At 37.2% G+C, this 10,396-nt stretch overlaps 2 long non-coding RNA genes across 2 annotated transcripts in view; both read right to left on the bottom strand.

The window, feature by feature from the left end:
• Positions 1–9,531, bottom strand: part of LOC107834065 (uncharacterized) — a 12,868-nt gene extending 3,337 nt beyond the window's left edge. The window contains exons 1-2 of the long non-coding RNA XR_001659848.1: positions 9,512–9,531; positions 3,940–3,943 (exon numbers count right to left, since the gene is read on the bottom strand). This is a non-coding gene — a long non-coding RNA (uncharacterized LOC107834065). The remainder of the gene's footprint in view (positions 1–3,939; positions 3,944–9,511) is intronic.
• LOC107834064 (uncharacterized) lies at positions 4,717–7,905 on the bottom strand. The gene is made up of 4 exons (XR_001659847.1): positions 7,524–7,905; positions 7,301–7,412; positions 5,349–5,428; positions 4,717–5,034 (listed from the first exon to the last, which is right to left on the bottom strand). It is a non-coding gene; the product is annotated as an uncharacterized LOC107834064 (long non-coding RNA).
• Positions 9,532–10,396: the final 865 nt, after the last annotated feature.

Here is a 10,396-nt window from a genome sequence, read left to right as displayed (position 1 = left end):
GACCCCACTAAGAAAATGGATGGATGGATGGATCTACCTTTCCTGGACGTTGAACTAAAAATGATTTAAATAATATGATTTTCACTTTGGTAAATTCAGTTTTTACAACAATAAAGTGGTTACCAAGGAAACTCTTCAATTTCTTCAATTTCATAACGGGCTACAGACAGATCTTGAGCTAGCTAAGGTTTGAATTATTGTTCTTACTGTACATGTTTTGAGCAGGTTTAAATAATAAACAGTCTCATTCAATAAATTAGAATATTATTGAAAAGTTAATTTATTTGAATAACAAAATTCATTAAGTAAAACACATGATGTGCATTAATTACACAGACTAATGTTTTCAAGCCTTTATTTTTGCTTAAATTATGAATTTTCACTTACTGCGAATGAAAAGAATTATGTTTAAGAATAAAATATAACATCACACTAATAAAAAAAACATTTATAAATGTGTAGATTAAAAGGTATGTTTAATAATACCTACTAAAAGTTTGTCATTTTCAAAAAGTACCTTTGTTCAGGCTTATCGAAACAAATATTAGAATTGACTATGAATGTATTTTGTTGTTGCTGGTGGTTTTTTGTGGCTGTTGTCTTGTCTAGGACCAATGAAGATCGACACAACTACGTTACTCAAATGTTCTGTTGTCTTTCCCATTTTTTAAAGTTGAAGGAAAGAAATGTATATCCTTGAACAAAAAGATATGACATATAACAAAATAAAACTTTCAAAAATACTATGATTAACCTGAAAAAAAGGGGGAAAAAGTTTTATTAGGTTACTAACATTCAGCTTTAGTAAAACTGCAACCCTGAGGAAGTCGTCAGGCACTGCTTCCGACTTTATGATGTGGCTTTAACTATAAAATACAAATTCAGCTATATCAAACTATATGAACATACACAAGAAATCATCAGCACAGGGATTTTTGAATAATTTCTTTTAATTAATTGACAAAAGGAAATTTTTTCCCAATGGTTGCTTCAGTTCATTCGGTAACAAGAGCTACAACACTGAAAATAATAAAATAAGCTAATAAGAAAATAAAAATGTTCTCCTTTTGCAAGTTATGATGCTGATTTGCAACAGTAAAGGTTAAATAAGAAAAAAAAGTTGTTCTTTGTCCCAGCTGGCTTTGAGTTTATGCAAATGGTCCACAGTGATGAAGTCTATTAAAAAATTTAACATTATTACTTTTTTATATATATATACAATCACCACTAAAGTCAAAGTGGAGCAGAGGCTGCTGAAGTGAAAAGTGAAATCCCTGTGTGAAGCGGAACGGGGATCCTGCTCCCATCCTGAAGTGAACCTGTTTGGTTCCGATCTGCTGAACGCTAAGCGTGGCGTATCTTTCAGTCAGGTTCAGAATCAATGTGACGCCAGAGAATAATTCATTCACAGTGTTCAGTCTTACACAACATAACATGAACATGAAGGATAAAGCTGTGGACTAGAATCTGCTGCATGAAATTTGTGTGGCCGTGTCAGAATGCGCGCTACGTGCATGGATATGGCCACTACTGTCCCATGTGACGCTGTCTGTGGAATCATCAGATTTGTGTTTCACACTGCATGGTGTGGAACTGAGACACTCACCGGGTCGCATTTCTGGACTCACATGATGTCACGCTTTCACATTTTTAACTTCATGTTTTGTCTTTCTAGAACGTTAACGTTACCGACAGTGCCGAGTAGAAACAGGAGGTCTAAAGTCCTGACTTTACATCAATCAATCAATCAATCACAAACACTATGAATTGCAGAGCTTTGACTCAAGTTGTCTTAGGAAACGCAACACTTTCACTAAGGCTAAATGTACTTAAGGGGCAGTTCTATATATTTTCAAGGCACATGGCAACAGTTTATAGCATAATCAAGTATCTATGTTACTTTCAGTTTTAAAAAAAAAATGCTAAATATCAAATATGAATTAAAATAAATTTGGCTTTGCTTTGAAATTAGGCCTCTGTCTCTTTAAGAAGCTCCTGCTTCTTTCTGAAACTCCGCTTTCAGGAAGTCATCACAACACAGCTCCTCTATAAACCCTTTAACAATGTTTTAGCAGTGTTGCTCTGAGAAGCAGCTCCTATAATGAACTCAGCAGATGCACAGATCCTCCAGGTGTTTGCTAATTGCTACTGGCTAGTCTGAAGGAGCTGAATGGGGAAGTTGGGAGGGAGGGCTGCTCAGTGAGACCGAGGCCCGGAAGCTTAGAAACTGTGTCTTGAAGGCTCAGTGCCACCAAGCGTCTTGCATAGCAGTAACATTTGCCATGGGAGATTAAACGATTTCTCAAACATTCATGAATTCACTGCAGGATGGTTTTTGATGAGGGAATAACATTATAACATGACGTGGAGCTCAAAAAGTTGATTTTACGTAACACCGCCCCTCTGATTCCAGTAGTGGATGACAGTGTGCCGACAGGAAGAGCAATATTCTGGTGATATTGATTTTCCTGAAGCCCATCTGCCTACCAATCCATATACTGGTGGCTGCAACTTAAAAGTGATTTGAAATGTCATAAAGTTTATGAAGATGCAACATTCATTTAAGAAGCTGATGTCATCAGTTCTAGTGAAGTGTCAGGAAAAAGAAACAAGTTGTCCATAAGTGTTTACAAATCAAAATCTCAAACACATTTATGTTCAACACCCTTTAATGTGATGCCCAGGGGTGAAAGTAGGGGGGTACGGTAGGGTACTGCGTACCCCTTAAAGATTTAGCGGGGTACGCAGTACCTGCAAGAGAGAGGAGCGGCTGTCTGTTGTAAAAAAATCAGTGGGTTCACTGTGCAGCCATGAGTTCACCCACTAATCAGCCGTGACTGATTAGTTTTTTAAGAACAATCTAAAACACGACTTAATCAGTTAGTAAATCGCTTCCCCCCACCTTCCATTTCATATTGTTTCTGAACTGTTCGTGCTTTGGGCTGCAATATGTCGATCGAGGGAGGTTTTGAGTCGATTTCAGCATTAAGTGACAAACTGAACGCCGCCAGCACGTCCTCCTCTGACTCCTTATCAAAACGTTCATTACTTAATTAAATAACAACAACAACAAAAAGTCAACAAAACGTCTTCAAATTAATGACCCAACAACAATAATAATCTCAGTAATAATGATTGTTTCAACATGGTGTTGCGCAATTCTGTGCGTTTCGGTTCCATTACCAAAATAACTAGAGCAGGAGTTTAAAATTAACTAATACCGCTGGGGTTCAGGGAGCACTTATTAATGATCGCAAAATAAATATCAAGCCTGAAAACCTGATATCTAACGGACTGAATGTTTAATCTGTGCTCAGCTCGAGGAGCGAGCGGTTGCCACGGCAACGGGTGTGCGTAAACGACAAANGATAGAGATGTTAGATGTATTTATTTTTATAGACGTACCCAACGGGATGAAATATTTCAATGCAGCATATGATGTGCTGTGTCGACAGAAATATACGGTAGTTTGATGTTTTAAAGTACTTTATATCTTACTCATACATACCCAAAACACTATGTAGCAAATGTTCAGTATAAACACAATAAAAAGCATGATACTTTTTACTCTTTCTTTAAAAAAAGTAGTTCATAGTCAAACATTAAATGAATTTATCATATTTACATTGATCGGACAAAACATTATGATTTAAAACTGTATAACCAGCTCAAGACAAGCATAGACTGGCTCTCTAAAGCTGCTATGATAGAGAAAATGTGGTGTAACCCATTGCATTCAGATGTCACCAACTTAGTCTATTTAACTTAATCTCAGATTCAGGTTAAATACTCAGGGTTTCTGCAGGTTTCAGCAAGTCAAATGTAAGACTTTTTAAGATATTTAGGGGATGGTTGGGGAAACTTGCTACATTTCAATCATAGGAAAAACTGAAACTCCTGGGGTCTGTGTGGCTCTTCGCAGCTTGTCACTCAGCACACGGCTCTCTACAGCCTTAGCAACCGTAGTGCCAAACTTAAAAGCTTTTTTACACTTCACCTCGTGTTGATTGGCTAAAGAAGAGACCCAGTGGTGAACACGAGTTACCAACTCATATTCACCATTTTGCTAAAGTCAAAAAAGCTAGCTAGCGAGGGTATATTAGCAGCTAACTAGCCATGGCCTCAACAGACAGTCCCACAATAAAAGAAACTACATGAACTACTTCTGCCACAAAAAACTTTAAGACCTGCAATTAATGCATTTAAGGCCAACTTACATTAAAAAAAATGAATTTAAGACATTTTAAGGTCTTCATGTCAGACACACAAAATTAAGATTTTTTTAAGGATGCGCGTACACATTGATCCAGTTATTTTCTTAAGACCTCAGATGTTCATTGTAAACTACGCAGTATCATGAAGACCAAACAATGCAGCAGGCTGGACGTTTACAGAAGGTTTAGCTCATAAAACAATATTCTACGTTGTGGACGTCTTTCTGTTTGTAAAGTAAAAAGTATTGGACAAATTCAAACCTAAAACATCACAGAAGCAGCTTTAGCAGTGACAGCTGTAGAGTTCTTGTTTGCAAAATAGCTCAAACGCAGCCATTTTGTGCTCATTCTAACACAAGTATAGACTTTGATCTCAACCATTCTGTTCCAGATGACCTCTCAACCTTATTCTTCATCTGTCTTGGTCTTCACATAAAACCTCATTAAGATACTTTTCAGTAAAATTAAACGGTTGCAACAACGTGACAAAATGTGAAACAGCTGAAGTGGGATTGATACTTTTGTACTTCACTTTAAGCACTCATTGAATTGTGCGTGTTGATGTAGAATATCCCCACAGAAGATGGTGGAGGCCAAATCAACATCTTGACCATGTGTTACCGGAGCGACGTGGCAGGGCTGATTATCCTGCTGGAGAAGGCCACAGTCAGGGAATAATGGGGCTGCGCTCTGTTAGCAACGCCATTTAGCTGGAACAACTCAAAGTAACATCCACATGACTGTCAGGACTCAAGGTTTCCAAGGAAAACATGACCCAAAGTATTTCACTGCCTCCGCCAGCTTTCTGTCTTCTCTGAAGCTACAGGGAGAGAGAGAGAAAGAAAAAGAGAATAAGTAAAAGAAAAGGGGAAAGAAAAAGAGACCTAAAAGTTGGACTCTTTCTACAAACATTTCCTGTTTAGTTTCTGATCGTCTAAACAAATGACCACTCTTCTAAATCTGACCTACGCATTGTGCTACATTGCTCAATGAGGGTGATCGTGTATTTTCCAGCATAACGTGTCATTGATTGTACAGCACAATCAAGTAACCATGTTACCTTCCATTGTTATGAAAATGCTGTATATGTCAAATATGACTTAAAAAAATCTTGGTTTTGCATCATTGCTCTACCTGAAATTGGCCTCTGTCTCTTTAAGAAGCTCCTCCTGTTTTGGACACGCCCCCTTCATGCTTTTCTTAGTACTGTTGAACTGAGAAGCACAGACACATTCAACAAATTAGAAAGTTATTGATATATCAATTTATTTCAGGAACTTTATCAAAAAGTGAAACACATAATTAGTAATAACACAAAAGTAGATGTTTTATAGCTTTTATTTCTGTTATTTATGATGATTTTCTACTTAGAGTTAATGAAAACATGACATTTAATTTTAGACTATTACATCAGACTAATAATAAAAAAAACTATCCTTAAAAACAGAAGTGTGCATAAAGTATGCTTAATACTTGTTTTACCTGTTTAATGGTTATTTTTAAAAGGTACCTTTATGCTGCTGCCGCTAGTCTGGAGGAGCTGAATGGTTGCCAAGGGAGATTAAAGGATTTCTCAAACATGCATGAAATAATCAAAGCAACACTCCAGGTATGATTTTAATGAAGGAATAACATGATAACACGACGTAAAGCTTTGAAAAGGTTGATCTAGCATAAAAGAATGACTGAAGTCTTGCCTCTAATCATGTTTTGACTTCTTTCCGAATACAAAAAGATGTGGGGAAGTTTCTGAAAGGTCCATGACCCTCAGGATCAAATTCCTGTCTGGAAGGGACACATCCCTGCAAATCGTGATGATTTAAATACAGGCTGTGAATCCTGACCTGAACTCCCGAGTTCATGGGGAAATGGATTTAAACCCGAATCCGCCGACCAAAGAGGGTCCTGTTCAGACTTCATGATAGAACAAATTAGCTGCTGGTATGTTGTTTTTCTCCATAACATCCAATGACTGTCTGTTAGAGCGAGACAGACCGCGGTCAGTGGGGGATGTATGTCTAATTGAAACGGGAAATAAGGGAAAGTCACTGACCAGGTCAGCTGCAGGCAACCATCGGAAAGCAAGTGGTACAGTAGAGCTGGACCACTCTTTTGCTCTTTCTGGGTTTTTTTTTGTTTCAGAGAAGCAAAATGTCAAATCATCCTGCGAATCATTTTTGAGAGAGGTTTTTCAGAGGTTATGGCTGACAACATGTTTTCGAAAAGTGGACAAGTTTATATTTACTGTGTGTTTTCTCAAATATATAGAATCAAAGATACAAGTACAGATTCAACGCAAGTTCAACGGCTGCTTATGGATCCAAATATTGTTTTTAGTTGGCTACATCTATTAGGTTAAAATCATCAGCCATAATAACTGTGAGTTGAAAGCTGAGGATAATGATAGTAGGTAATTTACATACATAAAGTAGCTTACAGGAATGATAAATCATCTGGTGTTGACATGATAGTATGGGGGGACCCAAATGAAAATCTGCGCCGGGCCTCAAAAAAGCTTGGGCCGGCCTTGTGTCCACTCCAAAAACATCTGAAAAAGAAAAAAAAAGTCCCATAGTAAGTTTGTAGAGAAATATATTTTTCTTCTTCACCCATTTTTGAATGATTAACCACTCTTAAAAAGAAGAGAAAAAAATTATATCTGATTAAAATTGGTTTAAATGGTTGATTTTGTACCTTTGTAACATAGTTCTCAATCTTAAAAAAGGTCGATAGCAGAACCGTTCCATTACATTTTAATGTTTTGGGAATTATTGTCCTGCTAGAACATGTGATTGTCTACAAGTTTAAACAAACTAGCTGTTGCTCTGAGATGAATCTGAATAATTTGAACGCAGCTCTCTGTCTCTGTAATCTTACCCACTTCAGGCTGTTTAGCAGTAACTGAGTTTCCATTACAAATGTGCGCAAAATTTTGTTGATATTTCACAAATGTTGAAAAACACACATGTGGATTATTGACAATAAGTTAATGTTTTTTGTTGTCTGATTCAAAAGCCTCCAGAATATGATTTCAAAATCAGCAGCATGTTTGCTCAGCTGGTTTCCCAGTTTTGTGGTTAACTTACCATCCAGAACCACTTGCTGCATTCTTGTTGGTTACGCAGGAGGCTCCACTTCTGCTTTTTACTTAAGTAACTCATTATTCTAAGAGGTGACTGATTTCTGAGACATACAGAACTGAGAAAACATAAAAAAAAAATGATTTTCAAAGGCCGACACTGTTGATAATAATAATAATGATGAAGGTGATGGAACTGGCTAAAATACTGAAACATGTGAGGTACTTACTGTACGGCACGGCCTCTGTGGCTCCACAGGTTAATCTAATTTTCACAAATGCATTACAAATGTTGCTAATTAAAGGCGCAGTACACGCTGTTTGTCGTGTGGGTGAGTTCACGCATGCAGCAGATGTGCTTTCACCAGCACGCATGCAGTTCCGTCGTGGCGACTGCATGAATCGGTGGGGTGGTGCAATGAACACTTACATGACCCGAGAGCCTCCCATGACCACTGCTAACCATCTGTTGTCTGTTGCTGTGGCAACCATAAACAAACGAAGTCATGAAATGTGAAATTTCTTGCTGGTTAGAGAGTTTGTTATGGTCCTTTTCCTACACATTCCAACGATTTCACTGATAAGGACTATAGAACGGCGGCTCCCCCCACAATTATTTGATTGTATATTTTTGGATAACAATTGAACCAGCCTTAATGTGACATTAGTTGGGGATTAGCGCTTTATAAATAAACAGAACTGAACTGAATGAATTTTAAATTTTCACCTACCTTTCCGGGCTGCACAGTGGCAAGAAGGTTCTGGGTTCGATTCCCAGCCCCGGTCTTTCTGCATGGAGTTTGCATGTTCTCCCTGTGCATGTGTGGGTTTTCTCCGGGTACTCCGCTTTCCTCCCACAGTCCAAAATCATGACTGTCAGGTCAATTGGTTTCTCTAAACTGTCCCTAGGTGTGTGTGTGTGCATGGTTGTGTGTCCTGTGACAGACTGGGAACTTGTCCAGGGTGACCCTGCCTCTCGCCCGGACCGTTAGCTGGAGATGGGCACCAGCATCCTTCTTGACCCCACTAAGAAAATGGATGGATGGATGGATCTACCTTTCCTGGACGTTGAACTAAAAATGATTTAAATAATATGATTTTCACTTTGGTAAATTCAGTTTTTACAACAATAAAGTGGTTACCAAGGAAACTCTTCAATTTCTTCAATTTCATAACGGGCTACAGACAGATCTTGAGCTAGCTAAGGTTTGAATTATTGTTCTTACTGTACATGTTTTGAGCAGGTTTAAATAATAAACAGTCTCATTCAATAAATTAGAATATTATTGAAAAGTTAATTTATTTGAATAACAAAATTCATTAAGTAAAACACATGATGTGCATTAATTACACAGACTAATGTTTTCAAGCCTTTATTTTTGCTTAAATTATGAATTTTCACTTACTGCGAATGAAAAGAATTATGTTTAAGAATAAAATATAACATCACACTAATAAAAAACATTTATAAATGTGTAGATTAAAAGGTATGTTTAATAATACCTACTAAAAGTTTGTCATTTTCAAAAAGTACCTTTGTTCAGGCTCATCGAAACAAATATTAGAATTGACTATGAATGTATTTTGTTGTTGCTGGTGGTTTTTTGTGGCTGTTGTCTTGTCTAGGACCAATGAAGATCGACACAACTACGTTACTCAAATGTTCTGTTGTCTTTCCCATTTTTTAAAGTTGAAGGAAAGAAATGTATATCCTTGAACAAAAAGATATGACATATAACAAAATAAAACTTTCAAAAATACTATGATTAACCTGAAAAAAAGGGGGGAAAAAGTTTTATTAGGTTACTAACATTCAGCTTTAGTAAAACTGCAACCCTGAGGAAGTCGTCAGGCACTGCTTCCGACTTTATGATGTGGCTTTAACTATAAAATACAAATTCAGCTATATCAAACTATATGAACATACACAAGAAATCATCAGCACTGGGATTTTTGAATAATTTCTTTTAATTAATTGACAAAAGGAAATTTTTTCCCAATGGTTGCTTCAGTTCATTCGGTAACAAGAGCTACAACACTGAAAATAATAAAATAAGCTAATAAGAAAATAAAAATGTTCTCCTTTTGCAAGTTATGATGCTGATTTGCAACAGTAAAGGTTAAATAAGAAAAAAAGTTGTTCTTTGTCCCAGCTGGCTTTGAGTTTATGCAAATGGTCCACAGTGATGAAGTCTATTAAAAAATTTAACATTATTACTTTTTTATATATATATACAATCACCACTAAAGTCAAAGTGGAGCAGAGGCTGCTGAAGTGAAAAGTGAAATCCCTGTGTGAAGCGGAACGGGGATCCTGCTCCCATCCTGAAATGAACCTGTTTGGTTCCGATCTGCTGAACGCTAAGCGTGGCGTATCTTTCAGTCAGGTTTAGAATCAATGTGACGCCAGAGAATAATTCATTCACAGTGTTCAGTCTTACACAACATAACATGAACATGAAGGATAAAGCTGTGGACTAGAATCTGCTGCATGAAATTTGTGTGGCCGTGTCAGAATGCGCGCTACGTGCATGGATATGGCCACTACTGTCCCATGTGACGCTGTCTGTGGAATCATCAGATTTGTGTTTCACACTGCATGGTGTGGAACTGAGACACTCACCGGGTCGCATTTCTGGACTCACATGATGTCACGCTTTCACATTTTTAACTTCATGTTTTGTCTTTCTAGAACGTTAACGTTACCGACAGTGCCGAGTAGAAACAGGAGGTCTAAAGTCCTGACTTTACATCAATCAATCAATCAATCACAAACACTATGAATTGCAGAGCTTTGACTCAAGTTGTCTTAGGAAACGCAACACTTTCACTAAGGCTAAATGTACTTAAGGGGCAGTTCTATATATTTTCAAGGCACATGGCAACAGTTTATAGCATAATCAAGTATCTATGTTACTTTCAGTTTTAAAAAAAAAATGCTAAATATCAAATATGAATTAAAATAAATTTGGCTTTGCTTTGAAATTAGGCCTCTGTCTCTTTAAGAAGCTCCTGCTTCTTTCTGAAACTCCGCTTTCAGGAAGTCATCACAACACAGCTCCTCTATAAACCCTTTAACAATGTTTTAGCAGTGTTGCTCTGA

This window comes from Poecilia formosa, unplaced genomic scaffold (genome assembly GCF_000485575.1).
Source record: "Poecilia formosa unplaced genomic scaffold, Poecilia_formosa-5.1.2 Scaffold514, whole genome shotgun sequence".
Taxonomy (NCBI): Eukaryota; Metazoa; Chordata; class Actinopteri; order Cyprinodontiformes; family Poeciliidae; genus Poecilia; species Poecilia formosa.
Note: the sequence above shows the minus strand (reverse complement) of the source record. Positions and strands in the feature narration are given on the sequence as shown.